At 46.9% G+C, this 25,874-nt stretch overlaps 1 long non-coding RNA gene and 1 pseudogene across 1 annotated transcript; one reads left to right on the plus strand and one right to left on the minus strand.

Annotated features, from left to right (window-relative positions):
• Positions 1 to 2,102: 2,102 nt before the first annotated feature.
• LOC115899623 lies at positions 2,103 to 3,292 on the minus strand (annotated as a pseudogene).
• A 2,752-nt stretch (positions 3,293 to 6,044) lies between these two features.
• Positions 6,045 to 11,696, plus strand: LOC115899731. Its single transcript, XR_004059345.1, has 3 exons — positions 6,045 to 6,742; positions 6,942 to 6,993; positions 11,242 to 11,696. It is a non-coding gene; the product is annotated as an uncharacterized LOC115899731 (long non-coding RNA).
• Positions 11,697 to 25,874: the final 14,178 nt, after the last annotated feature.

Raw genomic sequence — 25,874 nt, forward strand, 5'->3', positions numbered from 1 at the left:
TTTTTCCTGAGACGGAGTCTTGCCCTGTCACCCAGGCTGGAGTGCAGTGGCATGGTCTTGACTCACTGCAACCTCCGCCTCCCAGGTTCAAGCAATTCTGCTGCCTCAGCCTCCCAAGTAGCTGGGATTACAAGTGCCTGCCACCACGCCCAGCTAATTTTTGTATTTTTAGTAGAAATGTGGCTTCCCTACGTTGGTCAGGCTGGTCTTGAACCCCTGACCTTGTGATCTGCCTATCTCGGCCTCCCAAAGTGCTCAGATTACAGGCCTGAGCCACCGCGCCCAGCCTCTCCACATTTTTTAGGCAGAGGGGAGTAAGGGTTGCTTTAAGTTATCAGGGACTCCCATGTACCCACCCCATTTGTGTCAATTTCTTCCTTCAGAGTTCTTCAAATCAGCATCACCATTGTTAAAGGCCTCCCGCATGGTAATAATTGTGCTACAGGGTTTTATGAACACGAAGTTTATGTTTGATTGAATTAACCTCCTTGCTGTGGCATAAGGGGGCCATAAGTGTTTTCACCAATTATGAGGCGGGTTCACTGGGCAATGGCTACCAACATTTCTGAGTACAATGAGACCAAACACATTCATACATAAATTCCATGAAGTGAATGTATTACTTACAAACAGCAAACAGAAGACAACAGAAGTCTGGGATTCAATATGAACCGCTACCGCAAGATCAGGAAAGTTACCCAGAGCAGATGGATGGAGTTTGGACTGTAAATGCTTCACTTGCACTACAACTGAGGGACCCCAGAAAGGAACCCACCTTGGGTTTTCTCACACGATGTGGTTTGCTGGACACAAGCGTTAAAGGACATTCTGTTTCGAGCAGGGACTCTAACAGAGCCTGGGCTGTTCTGACCAATGTCACCTGATTATCAGGATATTGCATTCCCAGCATATCATACAGTTATCTTGAGAACTACCAGTAAGAAAGGGAGGAAAATGGCCCTGTACCCTTAAAACTAAAGGATCAGGATATTTGTTGTGACAGAGGCACAGACAGTAGCGACAGAGTGTTCTTGTGAGCCATCTACTAGTTCTCTTGACCGCAGCGTGGCACCTGACCTCTTTTCTCTTTCCTTTCAATGGAAACTGTTTCAGAATATTTTGAATATTTTGAGTTTCTACATCTAAAGAGTTGAGGCACATGATCACTGGCAGTGTAGACTCTCTGCATGGTTACAGGAAAGAGTTCAGGAGCCCATCAAGCCACATTGGTGGAGACCACCTAACCCTCCAGAGAGTGCCACTCCATCTTCCTGGGGTTAGCTCCACACGCAGTAAGGCCATTATGTCTAAGGCCGGCAAGACTTGAGTCCGAAGATTCGACTTTTGGCATGCTGATAAGCAGCAGTGATAAGAAAATCCCACACACTGGCTAAGTGTAACTTGTGTAACATTTCATACATTTTTTTCAAGCACTGCACTATCATTAATTTGCATCAGGCTTTCCAAATTAGAAAAGCTTCACTTATAGAATTTCTTTCCAGTGGGAGATTTCACATGACTTTTCAAGTGAATGTGAAAACTGAAAATATTCTTGCAGTTTCTAAACTATTAGAGTTTTAATCCTGTGTACGTTCTTGTATTTACAAGGTCCAGCCAGCTACAGTGTGCATTTTCATATGTCCTTGAGTGGGTATGAGAGAAATGAAACATTCCCACATTCTGGACATTCATAGGGTTTTTCTCAGGAATGAGCTGATGTCATCCAAAGGAACTAACACAACTGAAGGCCTTACCACAAATTTAAATTCAAAAGGCTTTTCTCCAGTCTGAGGCCTCCCAAATTTTCACAAACAGGAAAATCTGAAGGCTTCACCACATTTCCTACATTCTTAAGGTTTCTCTGCAGTGTGAGCTCTTTCATGTTTATGAGGGAATGGGAAAGAGTAAATGTTTTACCACATTTCTTACATTCAAGGGGCTTTATATTATTTATTTATTTTTGAGATGGAGTCTCACTCTGTCGCCAGGCTGGAGTGCAGTGGCACAATCTCGGCTCACTGCAACCTCCGCCTCCTGGGTTCAAGTGATTCTCCTGCCTCAGCCTCCTGAGTAGCTGGGATTACAACCATATGCTATGTTACCTAAGGCCTAAGGCCCAACCTCCCTGTGTTACCTAAGGCCCCGCCCTCTCTGCACAGCTCGCTCCCCATTGGCCGGGGGGTGGGCCCTGGGCGCCCGGCTCCGCTGGGGGCGGGGCGGCGGACGGCGCGCCGGGTCCTCTACACCTGCAGGGTGTGTGTCCCGGCCTCAGCCCAGCGCTAGCTGCAGCTCCTTGATCCCAGCCGGATCCTGAGCGGGGAACATGGGCTGAAGCAGCGGCGGCGGCGGCTCCCTTGTTGAGGCTGCTGCGTCTCTGTCGGCTGCTCAGCTGAGCTCTAGTTGGCCCAGGCGCCGCGGCGAGGAGCTAGCGCCGAGAGTCGGCGGCCCGAGGTGAGACTGGGCGACGGGTGACGGGGACTCCAAACCGGGCGGGGGTCTCTGCGCCGGGCGTGGCGGCTCCGAGCTGGGCTCCGCAGGGTCCGGGGTCGGGACCCCGGGTCCGTGCGCCTGGGCTTTGTCTCCGCCTCGGGTGGCACCGGGGGCTTCGAGTCTGCTGCGATACCGCGTGGGCCAGCGCGGGGGTCTCGGGCGCCCTGCGAGTGAGGGCCGGTCCCCACTGCTCCCCGGCTCCCCGCGTCTGCCGCGGAGGGGACTGCATGGACCCGGGCGCTGGCTTCTGCGCGGTCCTCCGCGGCCTGGCTGGTCCCCGCGTGCGGCAGAGGGGGCCCTGCATGGACCCACTCATGGAACGGGGTCCGGGTCACCGCGTGTGGAGACTCCAACGCCCTCCCCGCCCTCCCTCGCAGTGAGGCTGCTTCGCCAGACTCACCGAGGGGACTGCGCGGACCCTCAGACGAGGGAGTCCCTGACTCTGGGTGGGGGCTCTTTCCTGGCCCCGCATGATGGCTTCCTGAGTGTTTTGTCACTTATCTAGGTGGCTGCGTGGACCCGCGCGCGTGGGTCCTGGCTGCCCTGCTAGTGGGGCTGTGCGCCGCCCCGTGACTCGTCTGGGTCGACCCCGCCTGGGACGCGCGTGTAGTGGGGGTCTGTGCGCGGGGTGCGCGGTTGCTGGGGCGCACTGCCCCCGCCCCGTGATTTATCCTCTCACTTGCTGGGCGGGAGAAAGCGAAAGGCGCGGGCCCAGAGCTGTCGCGCAGCGGCCTCACCGACCTCTGCCCAGGCCGGCGGGTCCCGGGGGGCGAGGGGTTGTCACCGCGCGTCCCACCGCCGCACTTCCTGCTCTGGCCTTCGGCTGGGCTCTGATTGGTGGAAGCAGGGCCCTTCTGCCTGGCGCTTCTTGATTTCTTCCGTTAGTAATGGGAAGAAAAAAAAATCTGGAAAGCCAGATTGAACTTTGTAGCTCTCAGCGCCTGGAGAGTGGAAGAAACTCTCCCAAGAATTTGGCGGGCTGAAAATGCGTTTCAAGCAGGAGCATCCACACCCACGGAATGAGGCCAAGGCAGTTACAGTTAGAGGTCAGATTTATGAGGGGGGAGCCAGGGTGAGGTCCATAGGTGGGGAGACTCCGACCTCAGCTTGATGGGGAGACCTGATGCTGCCCCTCAGACGCGTATTTCTCAGCCACCAGAGAAAGTGGAATCACTCCTTAGTGAATGCTTTCATCAAACTTTTGAAAAACCTGTAATGTCCCAGGAAGCATAATCGAACTGGACAGTTTTCCCCTTTTAAGAGTGTTAAACGTCCCGGAGACAAACAGCAGAAGGCTCAAGGAGTCCAAATACTCAACCTGAAGTTCTTTCTGAACAAGAGATGGTGTATAAGTAACAGGCATAGGAGACAAAACTGAACTAATCACTGCAGCTGTGGCTCCTAGCCCTGTAGCATGTCATGCAGGCCCTTTTGCCTTCTCTGTCTTCCCCTGTCCCAGACCCTAAGGCTACAGCCCACCTCCAGTCATCAGCTCCTGCCGACCCATTGCTATGAACTCTGTTTCGGTGGCTCCCTTCTCTCTGAAGTTTTGCTTGTTCTCCTGAAGTCCTGGTCTTTAAGAGCTTATGATCTGCAGGGACAGATTGGCTTTGGACAGTACATAGTTAACTGTAGCACAGCTTGAAAAATACTCTGATAGAGGTGGGCAGGCAGTTTGTACATGCGGGTAAGTGCGAGGTCCTTTTTCAATACCATGAATCCAAGTATTCATGCTATTTAAAATCTGCAATTCTTTGACTCTCCAGAGGGTTTTTAGATTAATTTTTTTTCTATTACTTCCTAGTGTTTGTTGCATAGTTCAGAGTACTTGATTAAAACTTACCAGGCCGGCTGGGTGCGGTGGCTCACGCCTGTAATCCGAGGAATTTGGGAGGTCTAGGCAGGCGGATCACTTGAGGTCAGGGGTTCGAGACCAACCTGGCCAACATGGTAAAATCCTGTCTCTACTAAAAATACAAAAATTAGTTGGGCGTGGTCGTGGGCTCCTGTAATCGCAGCAATTCAGGAGACTGAGGCAGAAGAATAGCTTGAACCCAGGAGGCGGAGGTTGCAGTGAGTGAAATGGCTCCACTGCACTCCAGCCTGGGCCATAGAGTGAGACTTCCTCTCAAAACAAAAACAGAAACAATGTACTGGGTCTACCTCTGGCTCTGGAATTTTCCTGGAAGGTCTTCTCTTCTGGGCTTCATTTTTCTCACTTTTGAGGATTGTAAACGACATAATTTCCAAGAAGTTTTGCCCTACACCTTTAATTCTTTCAAGCAAATATAGCAGAGAAAAATTCTCTTCCCCGCAATGGTGTAAGGAAGTCTCTCACAGAAGGGGACACTTGGGTATGGAGAAGACACAGGGTATGTATGTGTGTGTATATATATATATATGTATTTTTTTTTTTTTTTGGAGTCAGAGTTTTGCTCTGTTGCCCAGGCTGGAGCACAGTGGCAGGATCTCTGCTCACTGCAAGCTCCGCCTCCTGGGTTCACTCCATTCTCCTACCTCAGCCTTCCAAGCAGCTGGGACTATAGGTGCCTGCCACAACGCCCGGCTAATTTTTTGTGTTTTTAGTAGAAACAGGATTTCACTGTGCTAGCCGGGATGGTCTCCATCTCCTGACTTCGTGATCTGCCCGCCTCGGCCTTCCAGAGTGATGGGGATTACAGGTGTGAGCTACTGTGCCTGGCCGACAGATGATATATTTTTGAGCTCTACATTTCAGAGTTCTTTTCTCTAGCCCTGGCCTGGGTCCCAAACAGGGAACTTAATTCACTCCATCACTGAAGTATACTCTTGCTTTGATGCCATTGGTATGTTGTCCTAGAAATTTGCTGTGGCTGCCAGGAGTGTTTCATAGTTAAGAACTGATGCAGCCTCTCTTGTGTCAGTTGATGAGTCTATAAACCATCTTGTTTCCTTTAGTATTATCTCCCTGGAACTGGAAGGTCAGACAGGAAGTTTTCTTACATTCTAAGTCTCAGTCTTTAGTATCTACCTTTGTCTGTCTCCCATGTCACCTGCTGTTTCTTTTTTCCCACCTGTTTTTCATTTTAAGTTTTTTATTGGATCGATGTCTATTATTGCAGGCTACCTCAAGACATTTTTTTGATTTTGACAGGATATAAGTATTAATAATATGTAAAAGATAACTTATTCTAGTTCTTTTGAGCGGAGGATTTGGTTTCGATATGTGGCCCTATTAAAGCTTTTGCTAAGTCCAAGTACTTCAGTTCCCTCGCCTGTAAAATGGAGTTAGTTGTTAGTAATACCTGTTCTGCCTAACTCAGGAGATTGTTTTGAGGATGAAATAAAATCATGAATGTAATGGAATTTTGTAAATTTTAAATGAAATATTGTATTACCTAAGATTTTTTTTTTAAACAGCGTATTGTGAATGGAATGAATCTGGGTTTTCCTTTGAAATCCCAAATGTTTAATGTACAGAGAAGTTTTAATGTGTCTGTTGGGGAGCTTCATTAGGATTGATTTCTATCTTTAATTGGCCAGTATTGTTTTATATTTTAGCATTTTTGGGGACCATCAAAATTTGTGTTTCAGTTATCATTAATATTTTACAAAGTTATAGAATGTGCCTGATTTAGTCTTTAACAATCTCTTCAATTATTTACATTCCCATGTAAAAAATGAAGTAATGAAGGTCCATGTAAATAACATTCCCATGCTTTAATGAAGCATAATTTCTTGACATTGCAGTTTCTAAGTGCCCTGTCTTGAGGTTGGGAAAGCTAACGGACAGTTAAAGGGCAGTCAGAGGTCAAGGTCAGCAAAGCATCACCTTTGACATTTGAAATCCAGCAGCAGGTATCACAGTGAACCCCATTCCAGCATCCAGGAAGTTTCTCTGCCCTGCCTCTCCTCCAGCCACCTCAGAATCTGTGTCTGCAGTGTTGGTCCTGCTTTCCTGTCTCTCCTCTGCCTTTTCTTTCTCTTCACCAACTTCTACCGAGTGCCTCTGATGTCCCAGACAGTGGCAGTGGGAGTACAAAGGCTAATAAACCCGGCCCTGGTCCTCAGAGAACTTATATTTTCTGTGCAGATATTAAGTTATACTGTCATATATAGTGTTGACAAACATTGATACAGATTTCCTGTGAAGTGCAGAAGCACCGTCGTAGAAGCAGAGATGCAGAGGCAGCACTGGTGACTCACACATGGAGAGCTGGAGTTCTTGGTCTAGTGGGATAAACTGACCTGGACATCATTTCAGTGCAGCGGAGTGAGTGCTGGGATGGGCTCCCTCGGGGCATCTGGGGCTGGGTTTGTCTGGTGTTTAGTCTCCTGCCTGGTCCTTAGAGTTTATCAGTCAGATGAGCATTGGGAGGTTTCTAAGTGAAAGGAAAGGCAATCACTTACCTGAAACCTGAAATTTGTAGGTGTTCTGGGCCATTTGTAATTCACTGAATCTGTTTTGTCAGAGCAAGTCTATCATCTCTTTTGGATGGAGTGTGGCCAGCCCTGCCTTGCGATGTAAGGAAATCAGGAAACGCTTGTCAGGTGACAACACCGTGCCAGACACTCTTCTAGGGGTTTCCACGTAAATCACTGTATTCATTTCTGTTGCTGCTTTACCACATTTCCACATATTTCATGGCTTAAAACAATTGAAATTGTATCATCTCACAGTTCTGTAGGGCAGAAGTCTGACGTGGGTGTCACTGGGCAAAAATCACCATGTGGTCTGGGCTGCATTCCTCATTGGAGAATTGTTTCCAAGCGCTTTTGGCCAAATCTAGTTCCTTGTGGTTGCAGGACTGAGGTGTCTGTTCCCTTGCTGGCCATCTGTTGGGGGCTGCCCTCAGCTCCTGAGGCCTCTATCTGGTCTTTGCACGTGGTCCCATCAGCTCAGGACTAGCTGGGCCAGGGACCTGGTCAGGCTCTCCAGTTCCCCTGTGTGCATTTCTCTTCTTCCACTCGGAGAAAGTTCTATGCCCTATTTTAAAATATTTTTTTGAGATGGAGTCTCGCACTGCTGGCCAGGCTGGAGTGCAGTGGCGTGATCTCAGCTCGCTGCAACCTCTACCTCCCGGGTTCAAGTGATTCTCCTGCTTCAGCCTCCTGAGTAGCTGAGACTACAGGTGCCCGCCACGATGCCCGACTAATTTTTGTATTTTTAGTAGAGATGGGGTTTCACCATTTTAACCAGGGTAGTCTCCATCTCTTGATCTCGTGATCCGCCTGCCTTAGCCTCTCAAAGTGCGGAGATTACAGGCGTGAGCCACCTCACCTGGACAGTTCTATGCTTTTAGAGGCTCATGGGATTAGATTGGACCTCCCTGGATAGCCCAGGATACTTCTCCTAAGGCCTGTGGCAAAGCCCTTTTGCTGCGTGACATAGTCACAGGTCTCGGGGGTTGGAATCTCCCACCACAGTTACCGATCCACTTACTACAGCAGCCTGGGAGGTGCTTTTCATTGCCCCTGGTTAACAGATACCTTTTTTTTTTTTTTTTTTTTTTGCAAATTGGCAGGAACATGAAGATCCTTCTTTTTTTTTTTTTTTTTTTTTTTTTTTTTTTTTTTTTTTGAGATGGAGTCTCATTCTGTTGCCCGGGCTGGAGTGCAGTGGTGCGATCTTGGCTCACCACAACTTCCACCTCCCGGGTTCAAGCAGTTCTCCTGCCTCAGCCTCCTGAGTAGCTGGGACTACAGGCACGTGCCACCAAGCCCAGCTAATTTTTGTATTTTTAGTACAGACGGGGTTTCAGTATGTTAACCAGACTGGTCACAAACTCCTGACCTCGTGATCCACCCACCTTGGCCTCCCAAAGTGATAGGATTACAGGCATGAGCCACCGCACCCAGCCATGAAGATCCTTCTTAAATGAAAAAACCATTTCTCTGACTTGATGTGAGGCTGTTGGTGAGACTGATAGCAGTGGAGACAGGGCCATCAGAAATGGAGCTAAACTTTGTGTTTTGGAGTATTTTGATGGCCTGCCCTGATTATGTAAGTTTTGCTAAGAAGTCATTAGAGTAATTCCTCTACTGGAAGAAACACCCATATGGGGAATTTGGGACCTTGCCTTTTCAAGTTTTACACAAAGGACTCTCCATGGGTGAAAAGGACATGATTCCAGGTCCATTTCTAGAATGGAAACAGCTGCATCAACCCAACAGCGATTCACATTCCTGAGTTTGAGAGAATCCGATTGTTTCAAGGCTGAAGCCAAAAGCCCAATAAACAATGTTTGTACCTTTTTCATAGTTAGGAATTAGGTGCATCCTGTGGTCAAGAAAATAACTGATGGTGGTCACCAAGTAGTTTAAAACCAAGCAGGACCTCATTTTATCACGTGGGTGTTTTTGATTTTTTAAATGAAGTTTTTATTTTCCTGTGCAATAAATGACAAGCTCTGACTTGAAATACATTTCCTTTAATAAACCAGAATCTAGGGCCGGGCGCGGTCGCTCACACCTATAATCCCAGACTTTGGGAGGCCGAGGAGGGCAGATCATGAGGTCAGGATATTGAGACCGACCTGGCTATAGTGAAACCCTGCCTCTACTAAAAATACAAAAAATCAGCCGGACATGGTGGCAGGCGCCTGTAGTCCCAGCTACTCGGGAGGCTGAGGCAGGAGAAGGGCGTGAACCCGGGAGGCAGAGCTTGCAGTGAGCCAAGATCACGCAGTGCACTCCAGCCTGGACGACAAAGCGAGACTCTGTCTCAAAAAAATAAAAATAAAAAATAAAGAAATCAGAATCTATAATCCTAAGGTTCTTAACCCAGCTCTCAGAAATTTATGACGTCCCCAAAATCCTGTGCAACAATTTTGTGTATATGCATCCATGTGTTTATGGGGAGACGATTTATAGCTCTCCATACATTTTCAAAGTGGTTGGATTCCAAAAAATTTTAGAATATGCCACTTGGGCCTGGTGTGGTGGCTCACACCTGTAATCCCAGCACTTAGGGAGGCTGAGGCAGTAGGATCCACTGAGGTCAGGAGTTTAAGACCAGCAACATAGCGAGACCTCCAACTGTACCAAAAAAAAAAAAAAAAAATGCTGGACGTGGCAGTGCACACCTGTGGTTCTAGCTACTCGGGAGGTTGATCAGCTGATCCCAATAATTTGAGGCTGTAGTAAGTTAGAATTGCACCACGGCACTCCAGCCTGGGCAACAGAGGAAGACCCTCTCTCAAACAAAAACAAAAAAACCATATCACTTAGTATACTATTGTTGTTGGTCAAGTATCAGATTTTGATTAAAAATTAAATACCCTTTTTTTTTTTTTTTTTGAGATGGAGTCTCGCTCTGTCACCCAGGCTGGAGTGCAGTGGTGTGGTCTCAGCTCACTGCAAGCTCTGCCTCCTGAGTTCACACCATTCTCCTTCCTCAGCCTCCTATGTAGCTGGGACTACAGGTGCCCGCCACCACGCCTGGCTAATATTTTGTATTTTTAGTAGAGATGGGGTTTCATCGTGTTAGCCAGGATGGTCTTGATCTCCTGACCTCGTGATCTGCCCACCTTGGCTTCCCAAAGTGCTGGGATTACAGGTAAATACTCATTTTTAGCAACGTTGTACAGGCATACACCTCTAAGAGTCAGAAATTAACAAGACTTAGGACAAAACATAGCAATCCCCTACCTTACCCTTCTCTACTCTGATCCCTGCTCCTTGGAGGTTACTGTGTTTATGTTTTAGCTTGTTCTTCTAGATTGTATGAAAGACAGGGAGATGTCCTACTGTGGAAGACAAGGATTCAGGTTGCTTACCCTTCCCGCTCCTCCTGTTGCCCACGTTTTTCTCCCCCGTCCTCTCAGTATAATTATTGTGATAGTGAGGCCAGGCATGGTGGCTCGTGACTTATCTCAGATTTTTGGGAGGCTGAGGCGGGCAGATCACTTGAAGCCAGGAGTTGAAGGCCAGCCTGGCCAACACAGTGAAACCCTGTCTCTACTAAAAAATGCCAAAATTAGTCAGTTGTAGTGTCGCACACCTGTAGTCCCAGCTACTCAGGAGGGTGAGGCACAGGAATTGCTTGAACCTGGGAGGTGGAGGTTGCAGTGAGCTGAGATCGCACCATGAGCTGAGACCGCACCACTGCACTCCAAACTGGGCAACAGAGGTAGACTCTGTCTCAAAAAAAATTATCATGATAGTGGGATACATAGTACAATAGTGTATCTATTTAGTATTCTTCCTGGTTTTTGGCCCAGAGCTTCTAAAACCATTGTAGCTTCCTGAGCGATAGGAACATCATTGGTTGTAATATTTGGTCTTAGGTTTCAATACCTGACACAAGAGCTTCTAAGACTTTTGGAATCTCTGGGGTGCTAGGAGTGTCTTTTGTATGATAATGAGATGACAGGTGGCTTTGGGCCCCTGGACAGGTTCAGGATCAGGGCTGGTTGCCAGAAAGATGAGTCATGATTAAAGAGTTGGATGTATCAGCCTCACCCCTACCTCTGGGAGGGGAGACGAGACAGGCTGGAGATTGAGCTAGTCACGGGTGGCCAATGACTTAATCATGTCTGTTATGAAAACTCCATAAATCCCTCTAAATATTGGGTTTGGAGAGCTTCTGGTTTGGTGAACTCATTTGGTGCTGGGGAGGTGGCACTTCCAGGGATGGCATGGGAGCCCCGACCTCTCTGCCCCATGGTGTGCTCTGTGCGTCTCTTGCATTTGGCTGTTCCTGTGTTCTCTTCTTTGTAATAAACCGGTAAGAGTAAGTGCGTGCCAAGCACTTTGCGTCTGTCACCTCAGGTGTTGTGGGCAGTTGACCGGTTGAAGAATGCATTGCTATTATGTGAGGAACATTGGCCTTTGAAAAAGCAGAACTAGATCCACGTTCTTGCCTGATAACTGTAACTATCATCTAGTTTGTAAAGGGGAATGCAGTTCACTGAAAACTTCTTATGACAGTAGGGAAAGGATTGGGGTGTCTGCATTGGTTTGTATCATATAGGTCATATGAGAGAGCATTTAGGCTGGAGGGAGACTTTTCATCTCTCTAACTTTACTTTCACAGGACAATTCCATCATGTTTTGAAGATTTTTGGGTCAAAACCTCGTTGTTCTGCTATGTGTTTTGGGGCAAATTTATACATATAATTTGCTTAAATATTTCAGAGAATACAAGAATATATGTGTGGGGTAAAAATCTGAAATTTGCATTCCCCCTTCTCTAGAAGTAACCATTGTGAATAGTTAAGTCTGTATTCCAGCTATTTTCTATATTATAAATACACTGTGAATATATGAGTGTATATATACATATATGTTTTATTTTTAGAGATGGAATATTGCTGTGTTGCCCATGCTAGTCTCAAACTCCTGGGCTCAAGTGACCCTCTCACCTCAGCCTCCCAAAGTTTTGGAATTACAGGTGTGAGCCGCCGCGCCTGCCCTGCATGAGTATATTTAGTAATTGCTAAGTTACTCTGTTCAATACGTGTCTGTTGAACTCCCCCATGTGCCAAGCATCGTACTAAAGACCTTTTACGCACTAATTCACTTAATTTTTAGAGCAGCTCTATTATTGTGGCCCTTTTACAGTGAGGAAACTGAACCACAGAGAGGCTGGGGACGTTGTCTAACATCACACAGCCAGTGCTGTTGGAATTGAGGTTTGAACCCAGACAGCTGGCTTCAGATCTCTTAGCTGTTATCATAGATGACACACCCAAACCTTAGGGCCACCTCCCAAGCCTTGCTTGAGCTCTACCTGAGCTCTGTGAGAGCCATGTATGTGAGGTTTCTTTCCTTTTTAAGGACACAAGTCTTGGAATTGTCCCAGACCCTGGTGGGACCTCTTGAGGACCAAAAACAGGGATTCTTCAAGCCTGCCCCAAGACCAGATCTCTGATTTAGCTACTTGGAAGGTAGACTTGGAAGACGGTAATTTTGCCAGAACAAAAAGTCAGGATTTCTGGGCTGACTCGGCCAGATGCGGTGGCTCATGCCTGTAATCCCAGCACTTTGGGAGGCCAAGGCAGGTGGATCACCTGAGGTCGGGAGTTCGAGAGCAGCCTGGCCAACAAGTTGAAACTCTGTCTCTACTAAAAATATAAAAATTAGCTGGGCGTGGTGGTGGGTGCCTGTAATCTCAGGTACTTGGGAGGCTGAGGCAGAAGAATTGTTTAAACCCAGGAGGCAGAGGTGGCAGTGAGCTAAGATTGCACCACTGAACTCCCACTTAGGTGACAGAGTGAGACTCCATCTCAAAAAAAAAAAAAAAAAGAAAGAAAAAAAAGAGGGAAGGGGAATAGCTGGGCTGACTCATCCTAGGGAAGAGGCCCTATAGCAGCCGTAGGACCTTGGGCACTTGGGTGGAAAAGAAGGAAGGAAAAGATTCACCCATGGTGGTGACCTGGACTGCAGAAACCACACTAAACAGTCCACGTCCTGGAGCCTGGCCACCCCATTTGCTTCTCTTCTCCTTGAGTAGAGGGTGTGGGGAGCTTTCTACCCTGAAGGCTGAGCAGCGCAGCTTCTAACCAGGGTAGGCATTTGTCTGTCCCTGGGAATACAGACAGCATTCTCATAATCAGCCCAAATACTCCTGAACAGCTTTTTGTAGGGTGGGGCAGGGCGGGGCAGAGGGTCATTTTGACTCTTAGGTACCTTTTCCGCTTTCACTGCTGATAACCATGTTACAGATTAAAGTTTTGTTTTTGATACTGAAGAGGGCTTAAGAGAGTGAGGTATTATAGCGCATCTAAGTCTGCTAAAATAGAACCATGGGGTAGTGTAGGAAAATCTCTTCTAAATTATGGATCATATATGGTGAACGTTAGCAGCCATGTGTACCTAAGTTGAAAAATCAAAACGTGTCTTGTATTTGGGTGACCCCGGTAAGTCTGGATCCCACTGCACCTTGTGTGAACACAGGATGCTGAGGTGTAGGGATCAACAGGCTTTTTCTGGATGTCTTCGCTTCTACTTTGGGGTAAAGTGGGGCGGCAGTAGGAGCGCACAGCTGTTGGGCCTCTAATATTTGTCAGCTGGTTTACATGTGGGATTCCATTTAATGCAATCTTGGAGGCGAAATTATTTTATTGAAGATGAAGATAGAGGATTAGAGAAGTTAAGAAAATTGTTCAAGGTCACATCATTTGTTGTTGTTGCTGTTGCTGGTTTTTTTTTTTTTTTTTTTTTTTTTTCGAGACAGAGTTTTGCTCTTCTTGCCCAGGCTGCAGTGCAATGGTGCGATCTCGGCTCACCACAACCTCTGCTTCCCAGGTTCAAGTGATTCTCCTGCCTCAGCCTCCCGAGTAGCTGGGATGACAGGCATGCGCCACCACACCAGGCTGATTTTGTATTTTCAGTAGGGACGGGGTTTTTCCATGTTGGCTATGCTGGTCTTGAACTCCCAACCTTGGGTGATCCACCCAACTCAGCCTCCCCAAGTGCTGGGATTAGAGGTGTGAGCCACCACGCCTGGCCAAGGCCATGTGATTTCTTAAGTGGAAAGAAAAAGTACTTGATGAACTCAGAAGTTTGACTTCAAGGCCCTTGATCTTTCCATAACACTGGTTCCTTCCCAAGTTGGTCGGAGTGAATGAAGAACTCAAGGAAGCTGTGTTTTGTGGAAAGAAGATCTGAGGGGTGTATGGTCATTCCAGGCTTGGAATCTGCCATGTTGGGCTTCTGAATTGTATGAAGACCGTCGTTTAAGATTTATTCTTTGGGGGAAATAAAGGAAGGCCGCCCACATGAGACAGGCAGAGGCGACTTTCTCAGAGCTGCTGTGGCAAGGGAGTCGGCACCGTCACTTGCGTGTGGCAGAGACTGACATGCAAGTGAGTGGCGGATGAGGAGTGGGGAAGCTTCAGGATGGAAAAGAACGGCCCCCAGTGGAGGCTGTTGTGGGGGCTGGAGGCGGCTGTGCAGAAGTGGGGTGTCCTATGTGATTGGTTAGGGGTGCATTTGGCTTTCTCTGAATGATCCTAACTGAAAATAGGGGCCAAAATGAGGGTGGCTGTCAGTTTTGAGACAAGTCCTGGCCACATGGGACAGAGTTGTGGATTAGTTTCTGGGTTGTTGAGAGAGAGCAGTCTGGCTTCCTGTTTGATGTACTAGCCTGGCTGGCCTCCTGGCTGTTTACTGTAGATAGGGGTTTGGTTTCCTGGGTGGGCAGCTACAGGTTGTGGTCTGAGTTCTGTCTTTATACATATGATCAGGCATGGTCTGTGTGCATATTCAGTCCCTCATTTTTCTTGTCAGTAAAAATATCAAATGACAAATTGGATACATTGGGAACTTTTTAGATGTCTGTGTCCCCTGGAGGAAGTTCTCACGTTCACATTTAATCAGAATGAATATAAACAATTGGGCCATTTATCTTGAAGATTTAAAATAGGAAATCTTCAACAATACTACCTCGGCGCCATTGCCTCTCTGTCCATCATTAGGGAATGTGTTTTTATCCACCGCCGGCTCATCGTCCACCAGTTTGTGGTTGATCCACTTCTCTATACGTCTTGTCTTGTGTGCATCTCATTGTTTGCTAGTGTTAGCTTTCTCCTTCGTCAGTGTAGTTCATTTGTGTAGCCTCTGTTGTTAGGAAGTTATTTGTGGAATTTGTGAATGGAAGGGACCTTGGAGGTCTGCTAGATCAGCCCAGTGACTTTCAAGATAAACAGGAATACAGGGAACTGTTCCAGCTTCTTTGGTGGCCAAACCAGGAATAGAAAGCAGTGTTCTTTGTGCCACAATGTCATTGGAAGACAACTCAATGTGGGCCTAAAATGCAGAGTAACTAACTTTCATTTATCTCTGCTTCTGACTCTTGTTATCAGACATTTTAAATGGACTTTAATGTGTTAGCAGAAATATGAAAAGTCCTGACTTGTTTACATAGAAGGTACTTTGTCGCCTACTCATTTGGTTGCTTTTTCAACAGGATTGAAAAGACATTGTTATAAACTGAATGTTTATGTCTCCCCCAGGTTCTTGTACTGAAGCCCTAACTGCCAGTGTGATGGTAGTGGGGGATAAGACCTTTGGGAGGTGATTAGGGTTAGATGAGGTCATGAGCGTGGGCCCTGGTCTGACAGGATTAGTGCCCTTAGAAGAAGAGAAAGCAGGCCGGGTGTGGTGGCTCACACCTGTAATCCCAGCACTTTGGGAGGCCGAGTGGGCAGATCATGAGGTCAGGAGATTGAGACCATCCTGAAACCCTGTTGCTACTAAAAATACAAAAATTAGTTGGCTGTGGTGGCACGTGCCTGTAATTCCAGCTACTCGGGAAGCTGAGGCAGGAGAGTTGCTTGAACCAGGGAGTCGCAGGTTGCAGTGAGCTGAGATTGTGCCACTGCACTCCAGCCTCGTGACAGAGTGAGACTCTGTCTCAAAAAAAAAAAAAAAAAAAAAAAAAAGAGAAAGCAGAGAGCTCCCACTGCCCTGGTGTGAGGAAACAAGAGAAAGGTGGCTGTCTGCAAGCCAGGAAGAGGTCCCTGTCCCGGAACTGAGTTGGCCAACACCTTGATCTTGGACTTCCAGCCTCCAGAGCTGTGAGAAATAAACTAATGTTTAAACCACACAGCCTATGGTGTTTATTATGGCATTTGCCTATGGTATTATGGCCATCTGATTTGACTGATACAGAGATGGTTCCAGAATACTGTAGCCTGTGTTTAAGTTGGTGATGCTATGAAAATAAATGTGGTAGTTCATTCCTTTATATAAAGGTAGCGCTGTGAACCCAGGGCCTTTGCTCACGTCTTAGTTGACTTGTCTTCTTATAATAGCTTCCTAATTTCTCTTTTCCCCCTCTTATTTGTATTATATATCTGGATTAAATCATATATGGTATGATTTTATACTTTATATCTATACAAACTTTTAGTGATTTTATTTCATTTTATTTGATTTTTGAGACATGCCCTTGCTCTGTTGCTCAGGCTGGAATGTAGGTGTGCCATCACAGCTCACTGTAACCCTAAATTCCTGGGCTCAAGTCATCCTCCCACCTCAGCCTCCTGAGTGGCTGGGACTACAGGTGTGCTATCCTGCCTAGCTAATTTTTAAAATTTTGTAAGGACAGAGTCTTGCTGTGTTGTCCAGGGTGGTTTCAAACTCCTGGCCTCAAGCAGTCCTCTCGCCTCAGCCTCTCAAAGCACTGGATTACAGGCATGAGCCACCACACCCAGCCCAGTGATTTTTCGTTGTTAAGATCAAGGACGGGTTCCCTGGCTTGGCATTCAAGGCTCATGGTCCAGGCGTGATATGCAAGTTTGGGTTTCAGTGTTTCCATTCCCGCCATCAGCCTTGCACTCCAGCTTGTTGCCTAAGCCCTGTTCTGAAGCCCAGCCTGAGAGCTGCACTTAGAATTTATACCTTCTCATCTCTTCATCGGCCTCGCCTATGTTCTTATCTCCATCTGGGACATCATCTCCACACTTCTGTCTCTTTAAATCTTCGCTATCCTTCAAGACTTGAAATACTCACTTCCTTTACACGATCCCCGCTCTGACATCCAAGCTAGAGTTAATCTTTTTCCTTTGAACTCTGATAGTGCTTAATGTTTTTCATCCTTTCATTATGCAACAGTCCTGTGTGTTATGATAATATTATATCTCCAGTTTTTCGTAGTTACTTTGAAAATACTTAATGTAGTCATATAGTTTGAATATGTAATATGAGCGACATTCAAAAGGTCCTGGAGAGTGAAAGGCAGTCCCACTCCAGTCACTGCCCTGTGACCTCTGCTGCCAGTTTTGTTTGTTTGTTTGTTTGTTTTTCCAAGATGGAGTCTTGCTCTGTCACCAGGGGGGTGTGATCTCAGCTCACTGCAACCTCTGCCTCCCGGGTTCAAGCGATTCTCCTGCTTCAACCTCCTGAGTAGCTGAGACTACAGGCGTGTGCCACCACGCCCAGATCATTTTTGTATTTTTAGTAGAGACAGGGTTTCACCATGTTGGCCAGGATGGTCTGGATATCTTGGCCTCGTGATCCACCTGCCTCAGCCTCTCAACGTGCTGGGATTACACGTGTGAGCAACTACGCCCAGCCTATGTATCTTCTTTTTAAAAACACAGATGTTGGCATAAGATAAACACTGTTCTCCACCAGTTCCCCACTGGTAAGTATTTAGGTTGTTCCCAACCGTTTGGGTTAATCAATGCTGAGTTGTACGTAATTCTTGCATATTTGCATGAATATGTTCATAGGATGCATTGCTAGAAATGGAATTGTGGGATCCAGTTGTGATATTGTGGAATTGTTATATCCAGTTTAGCATAATGCCTGGAGCCGCAGGACGAGCTGAAAAAGGAGTCAGGCACCGAAGGACAAAGCGGTGTTGACTTTCTTCATCTGAGTTTCCCAGTGCAGTCCAATTCACGGTGGTTTCCAAGGGCCTCCTGGAGGAGAAAACCCGTGAGAGTGTGGTCAGGGTTTTCTGCTGACACACTTACCGTGGGGAAGAAGGAGAAGCTCTGAAGATGGATAACGGCCGAGATTGCATGTCAAGGTGAACCTCCTTGATGGCACTGTGGCCTACCTTGAAATAGACTAAATATGGTCCAATTACACTGTGTCTATTTTAGCACCTTATTTGGAAAAAAAAAGAAAAAGATGTAAAACAAGACAGGGGTACATGCACCAGTGCTACATACCTGACGGGAAACATCTATTCTTCAAAGCTTGCAGCTGTACACGTAGGTTTTAGAATGTCTGTCCATAGTGAATATTGTCTTAGAGTGGGCTGGGCAAACAGACCTTTCCAGGTCATGTAATTGGATTAAGTTGATTAGGATAGGGTCCGTTTCCCGTCAGGGGTCCAGAGGCAGCATAAAAGGCAGCCTGGAAAGCACAGGTCCCTCTCCGCCCCCGCCTCCAGCTTCCCGAAGGCTGCATGGCTTCCAGCAGGGCTGCTCCAGCACTTACCCATCTGAGCACCAGCTCACCTGTCCATCTGAGCGCCAGCCGAGGAAAGAAAGTAGACCTGTAATTTCAGGCTGCCATGATCACCCCGTTCTCTTCCTTCTGGGATCCCTAGGAAGCTCCCAGGACTGAATGATCCCCACAAAGCACAGTGGCCAGGATGGGAGGGCTGGAGGTCAACTCCCCCACACCTCTACCACCACAACCAAGAGGCCCCATGGAGGTTGGCCCTGAGCTGTGGGTCCCTGTGGGATGCAGGTTCCCACGGATACTTCAGGGGGTGAACATGGGTCCTCCTGGCTGATGGGAGAGTGGTGGGCACTGGGTGTGTGGGGCCTGTATAGGTGGGTTGGACAGCACTGGGCTAGCCAGGGAGCCGGGGACTGGTGTGGCCAAAGTGGGTAGCAATATGTTGCCAGAATAAAACTACACTGCAACCAGCCCAGCTGGTAGGGAGAAGGAGGCCTGCCTAGCAGGACCATCCACCCATGTCCTGGCCCCAAGCTCAGACTGCCTGCCTGTACTGGACATTGCCTGGTCCAGGAGGCCTGGGCATGAGGGTCAGGTGGTGTGTCCCTGTGTTCCAGACTTTGGTGGTCCCTTGGGAGCTGAGCATCCTCTGGGCAGGAGGAGGGCCTGCAGTCCACTGTTTGCATCAGCCCCTGGGGGTGTGCCCCCATGCCAGCTTCTCAGCCTGCATGGGGATGTGGCCAGGGCTCCTCCCCTGCTCTGTGGCTCCAGCTCTGAACAGCTCACTGGTGACTCTGACAGCTTTCCCCCCAAAGCTTGGGTCCTCGTCTGTGGTAATGGAGCGTCCCAAGCCCCCTGCAGACAGGAACCCACCCCCAGCTCCTCTGGTGGGCCCTCCTGGGCTTTCTTACCTACTGGCTTGTGAGACCCTGTTGGCCAAACTTGGTGTGCTGTTTTTATTTTGGCCATTTTCTTAGTGTGTGTTTTCTGTAACTACTGCTGTGTAGATCTTCTATTTGAGTTTTAGGTAGAGAATCTTGCCCACCCAGAGGGCCCCCACCCCAGAGAGCCTCCACTTCAGCCCCCCTCCCCGGGCTGGTCCTGCCTGTGCTCCGCTTGGTGTGAATGTTGAGTGTGATGGATCCACATGGTTGCTTGACCCTGCATCTCCTTCCTTCTTGTTGCTGAGGCTGGTTCTGTTCTCTCTTTCTCCACCTGAACTGCACTTGAAGCCAAGATGAAGGATGAGAAGTGGTTGCTACAAAGGACCCTCCTGCAGCGAACCCACTGTGAGGAGGCTGCGCTGGCCCAGCCTGTCATTTCCTTCTCTAAGCTCATTCCAGAGGTCGGCCAGGGGCAGCCCGTACCTGCCTGCTCTTGTCGCCCGTGAATCAAGAATGGATTTTACATTTCCAAATGGCTGAACAAATTAAAAAATAACACTTCATGACACTGAGAAGCTTCTATGTCCATAAGTAAAGTTTGATGTGTGTGCAGTCATGCCCATCTCTTCACAGGCCACCTGCAGAAGGCTGCTGTCATGCAGCCATGGAAGGGTTGCATTCTTGAGGCAAAGATCAGTTGGCAAAGCTGAAAATACTGACTCTTGGCTCTTCAGGGAAACAGTTTCCAGTCCCTGTTTTAAGGGCTGTGTGGCAGGACCCCAGGATCTTCATCAGCTTGTTCCTCACTCAGGGCCTGCTGTGGCCTTCGCTAGTATGTCTGAAAAGCCTGCGTGCTATAGGGTCTCTCATGGGGGCATTGAGCTCTGTTGTGCTAGATTTCAGGGTGTCTGTCTCATGGTCACCTGTCTCATCAACAGAGACCCTGTCGCCAGATTCAAACTAGCAGGAACAGTTGGTCTTCGGCAGCAGGGATACCTTCAAGCTGAGCAGCCACCCTTCCTGAGGTGGTCCCATGACACCCACTGTCTCAGTCAAGGTTGGGGCAGGGCTGGTGTCCTGAACTGCCCTGCGATGTGGATCGTAATAGCCAGGGGGGAGAGGGGGTTGCTATTACTCCTGATATCATGGGGAGTGCCTCACCCCCTGCGATGTGGATCGTAATAGCCAATTACTACCCCCTGCAATGTGTGTCCATTATTAGCAGTCTCTTTCATTCAGGATATTAGGAACAATTTCACAGGTTTCGTGTACACAGCCTGCGATCGGAGAGCAAATACCATCCTCTGCACCTCCGGATATTAGCAACCATATCACACAATGGGTGTACGCTTTTCGGGAGATTTGGTGTAATGTCTTCCTGTGTTTCCCTGAATATTCAGAGACATATCACAGGGCGGCTGTACACACTACTCTCTTGGCCGGTACATCATACTTTAGCTATTGGAAATTAGGAGCAATATCACAGACTGGGTGTCAAGCCACTGTCAAACTGGAAGTAATATCATGCTCTCCCTCACAAGTTATGAGGAACAATATCACAGGGGGATGTATACCTTCTCTGGTAGTGGGAGTAGTATCATCATCTCTTCCATCAGATGGCATGAACAATATCACAGGGTGGGTGTACACCCCGTGTATTTTTGGAAGCAATGTCATTCTCTCTTCTTCTACGTTTTAACGATTCATATCACAGGCGGGGTGTACTCCCCTTGTTACATTGGATGGCATCTCATCCTCTTTCAACCTGTATCTTTAGAACAATATCCCATGGGGGCTGTCCATCCCTTCAATATTGGTACTAATACCATGTTTTCCTTTCCTGGATATAAGAAGCAATATCACAGGAGGGGTGTACACCCCTTGCAATATTGATAGTAATATCACCTCTCCCCTGTGGTTATTAAGGACAAAATCCCAAGGTGGCTGTACGGTTCCTACTTTATAGGGAGTAATATCATCCATTCACCCCCTGGGTAAGAGGAACCATATCACTGAAGAGGTGTCCTCAGCCTTCGATACTGTTAGCCATGTCATCTTCTTCCCGCCTGGATATTGGGAAAGATACCACGGGGTTGGGGGCGGTGTACACCCACTGATATCGAAAGTAAAATCAGCCTTTCTCTCGCTGGATATTAGGAACTATATCACAGGTGTGTGTGCACCTTCTGGGATATTTGGAGTACTATCAGCCTCCACCCCACTGCATATTAGGAACAATATATGGGGGGCAGGGTGGTTACACTCCCTGCGATATTGAGAGGAATATTCTTCTCTTTTCCCTGTACATTAGGAACTACATTACAGGGGTCTGTACACCTTCAGCGATATTGGGATTCATGTTATCCTCTCCCCCACTGAATGTCAAAAACAATATCACAGAAGGGTGTACACCCCCTATGATATGGCCAGTAATATCATCATCTCTACCTTTGGATACTAGGAACAACATCACAGAGAGTGTGTACACTCCCCTGCAATATTGGGCATAATGTTATCCTCTCTTCCCCTGGGTATTAGGAATGATATCCCTGGTGGTAGGAGGTGGAGTACATTAAGAACAATATCACTGGGTGGGTGTACACCCCCTGCGATATCTCTTCCCTAAGATATTAAGAACAGTATCACAGGAGGGGTGTACAGCCACAACCCCTGCATTATTGGGAGCAATAACATCTTCTCCCCCTCTCGATATAAGGAACAATATCCCATGGTGGGAGCACATCCCCTGCAATATTGGGCATAATGTCATCGTCTCCCAACGTGGATACTGGGCATAGTGTCACAGGGGGGTGTATGCCTTCTTTCATATTGGGAGCAATATCATCCTCTCCCATCAGGATTGTAGGCAAAATATCGAAGAGGTTTTACAACTCGTGCGATATGGGCAGTAATATCATCTTCTCCCCACCTAGATGTTAGGAACTATATCACAGGCGGCTGTACACTTCTTGTGATACTGGGAGTCATATCATCCTCTCCCATCATGGATATTAAGAACAATATTACAAAGGAGGTGTACACTTCTGTGATATTGAGAGTATTATTATGCTCTCCCCTTCCGGATGTTAGGGACAATATTGCAAGGGGTGTGTACAACCCCTGAGATATTGGGAGTCATCCTCTCCCCCTGAATATAAGAAACAATATCACAGGAGGATGTACACCCCCTGTGATATTGGGAGTCATATCATTTTCTCTCCCTCTGGATATTCGGAGCAATATCACAGTGGGTGTGTACACCCCCTGCGATATTGCCACTAGTATCATCGTCTCCCTCCCAGGATCTAGGGAACAACATCACGAGGGGGTGTACACCCCCTGTGATATTGGGGGTAATATCTTCCTCTCCCCTGCTGGATATTAAGAACAATGTCACAGAAGGGGTGTACACCCGCTGCTCTATTGGGAGTGATATTGTCCTCTCTGTCCCTGGATATTAGGAACAATATCACTAGGGAGTGTACACCTCCTGCAATATCGAGACTGATATCATCCTCTCGCCCCCTGGATGTTAGCAACCATATCACAGGGGTGGTGTACACGCCCTGTGAAATCGGAAGAAATATCATCCTCTCCACCTTTGAATGTTAGGGACAATATCACGGGGGAGGTCTATGCCCCCTGAGGTATTAGGAGTCATATCATCCTCTCCCACCCAGGATAGAAGGAACAAGATGACCGAAGGGATGTACACCCACTGCGATAGTTTCAATAATGTCATCCTCTACCCCATGGCTATTAGGAATAACATCATAGAGGGGTGTACACTTTCTTCGATATTGGAAGTAATATCATCCTCTCCCCGCCAGATATCAGGAACAAGTCTATTAATTGTTAATATTAATAAAAATAATAAAAATTAATAGTAGTCATCGATATTAATAATCACAATAAAGATAGTAAAACTTAATACTGGTTAAAAATGTTAATGATTAGTATTAATAATTAATGCTAATATCACTATTAATAATAAAATAATGATATCAACAATTAATGTTACTTAAATCAATATTGACATTGGTAATAAAATAATAATTAATATTAAGAACTTGTATTGTTAAATGACATTAATATTAATAATTAATTTTAAGCGTGCATAATCATATATGTAAAATAATTATCCATAATTAATAATGGTATCCTATTAATTAATAGTGTCATTGATAATTATTAAAATCGATCATTGATGTTTAATAATTAATCACATTATGACTCCTAATACCGCGGGGGGTGTACACCTACCTGTGATGTCGTTCCTAATGTCCAGGCACGGAGAGCATGATTTTAGTGTTAATATCACAGTAGGTGTACACTAACCCTGTGACACTGATCCTAATATCCAGGGGGGTAGAGTATGTCATGACTCCCAACGTAGCAACGAATGGACAGCCACCCGGTGATATTGCCCCTGATATTCACGGAAGAAGCATATGATATTACTTCCAATATCACAGGGAGGGTACGGCTCTTCTGTGATATTGTTCCTAGTATCCGGAGGGGGAGAGGATGATAATAATTCCAGTATCACAGGCTGTGTTCACCCGCCCTGTGATATTGTTATGAGTACCGTGGAAGGGAGAGGATGATATGACTCCCCATAGAGCAGGAGGTGTACACCCAGCCTGGGATATTGTTCCTAATATCCATGGAGGGGAGAGGCTGATATTACTCCCAATATGGCAGGGGTGGACATCCACCCTGTGATATTCTACTTAATATTCCAAGGCTGAGAGGTTGATATTACTCCCAGTATTGCAGACACTGTACATCCCCGTGTGATACTCTTCCTGATGTCCGGAAGGGGTGAAGATGGTATTAATCCCCATATCGCAGGAGGTGAACACCCACTCTGTGTTATCTTTCCTAATAGGCAGGGGGAAAGAGGATAATATTATTCCCAATATTGCAGAAGATGTACACGCCCCCCCCATGATATTGTCCTTAATATTCCAAGGCACAGAAGATGATGTTACTCCGAATATCGCAGAAAGTGTACACCCCCCAGTGATGTTGTTCCTATGATCCAAGAGGGAAGAGGATGACATTACTTTCAATATCGCAGGGGGTGTACACGCCCCCGGTGATACTGTTCCTAATTTCCACCTGGGAGATGATATTACTCAGAATATCGCAGGGGTTATAAACGCTCCTTTGATATTGTTCCTAATATTCAGGTGAGGAGAGGATGATATTCCTCCCTATATTGCAGAGGGCGTACACCCGTCTTTGATACTGTTCGTAATGTCTAGAGGGGGAGATGATATTACTCACAAAATCGTAAACACGCTGTGTGTCCACCGTGGATCCTAATATCCAGGAAGGGCTATTACTCCCCAAGTCGCAGGGAGTGTCCACTCCACCTGTCACATTCTTTCTTATACCCAGGGAGGAGAGGATGATATCGCTACCAATGTCGAAGAAGTGAACATGCCCCCTGTGATATGGTTCTTAACATCCACGTTGGGAGAGGATGATATTACTCTCAATATCACATGGGTTGTCCATCCCGCCTGTGATATTTTTCCTACTATCCAGAATAAGAGAGAATGATATTACTCCCAAAAGTGCAGAGAGTGTCCCCCTCCAGGGGATGTACACCCACTTTGTGATACTGCTCCTAATATCCAGGGGATGAGTATGACATTATTCCCAATAGAAGAGTGAGTGTACATCCACCCAGGGATATTGCTCCTAATATTCAGGGAAGGCGAAAATGATATTACTCCCAATATCACAGAGAGTGAACAACCCTTCTGCGATATTGTTCCTAATATCCGGAGGGGGAGAGGATGATATTACTTTCAAAATCGCAGGCTGTGTACACCCATCCTGTGATATTGTTCCTAAAATCCAGGAAGGGAGAGGACGTAATGACTTTCCATAGAGTAGGAGCTGTACACCCACGCTGGAATTTTGTTCCTAACATCAAGTAGGGGAGAGCGTAATATTACTCCCAATATGGCAGGGGGTTTACATCCCCCCTGAGATATTGTTCTTGCCATTCAAAACAGGAGAGGATGACACGACTCCAGATATTGAAGAAAGTGCAAATCCCCGTGTGATATTCTTTCTTATATCCAGAAAGGAAAAAGAGGATATTAATCCCCATATCGCAGGAGGGGTGCACTCACTCTGATATTTTTCCAAATATGCAGTGGGGAAAGAGGATAATCACATCCCAATATCGCAGCAAGCGTTGTACACCCCCGTGTGAGATGGTTCTTCATAACGTTCCAAGGCGGAGGGGGTGATATTATTACACGTGAGACAGAATGTGTACACCCCCCAGGGATATTGTTCCCATGATCCTGGAGGGAAGGGGATGACATTACTTTAAATGTCACAGAAGGTGTACACGCCCCCAGTGACATTGTTTCTAATTTCCACGTGGGAGAGGAGGATATGACACCCAATATTGCATGGAGTAGAAACACTTCTGGGATACTGTTCTTAATATTCAGGGAGGAAGAGGATGATATTATTCCCAATACAGACGGGTGTATACACTGAGGGTGTACTGCCATCTGTGAAAGAGTTCATAATTTCCAGAGGGAGAGATGATATTACTCACAATATTGTAAACAGGCTGAGTCCACCATGGATCGTAATAGCCAGGGGGGTGAGGGGGTTGCT

This window comes from Rhinopithecus roxellana, chromosome 9 (genome assembly GCF_007565055.1).
Source record: "Rhinopithecus roxellana isolate Shanxi Qingling chromosome 9, ASM756505v1, whole genome shotgun sequence".
NCBI classification, from domain to species: domain Eukaryota; kingdom Metazoa; phylum Chordata; class Mammalia; order Primates; family Cercopithecidae; genus Rhinopithecus; species Rhinopithecus roxellana.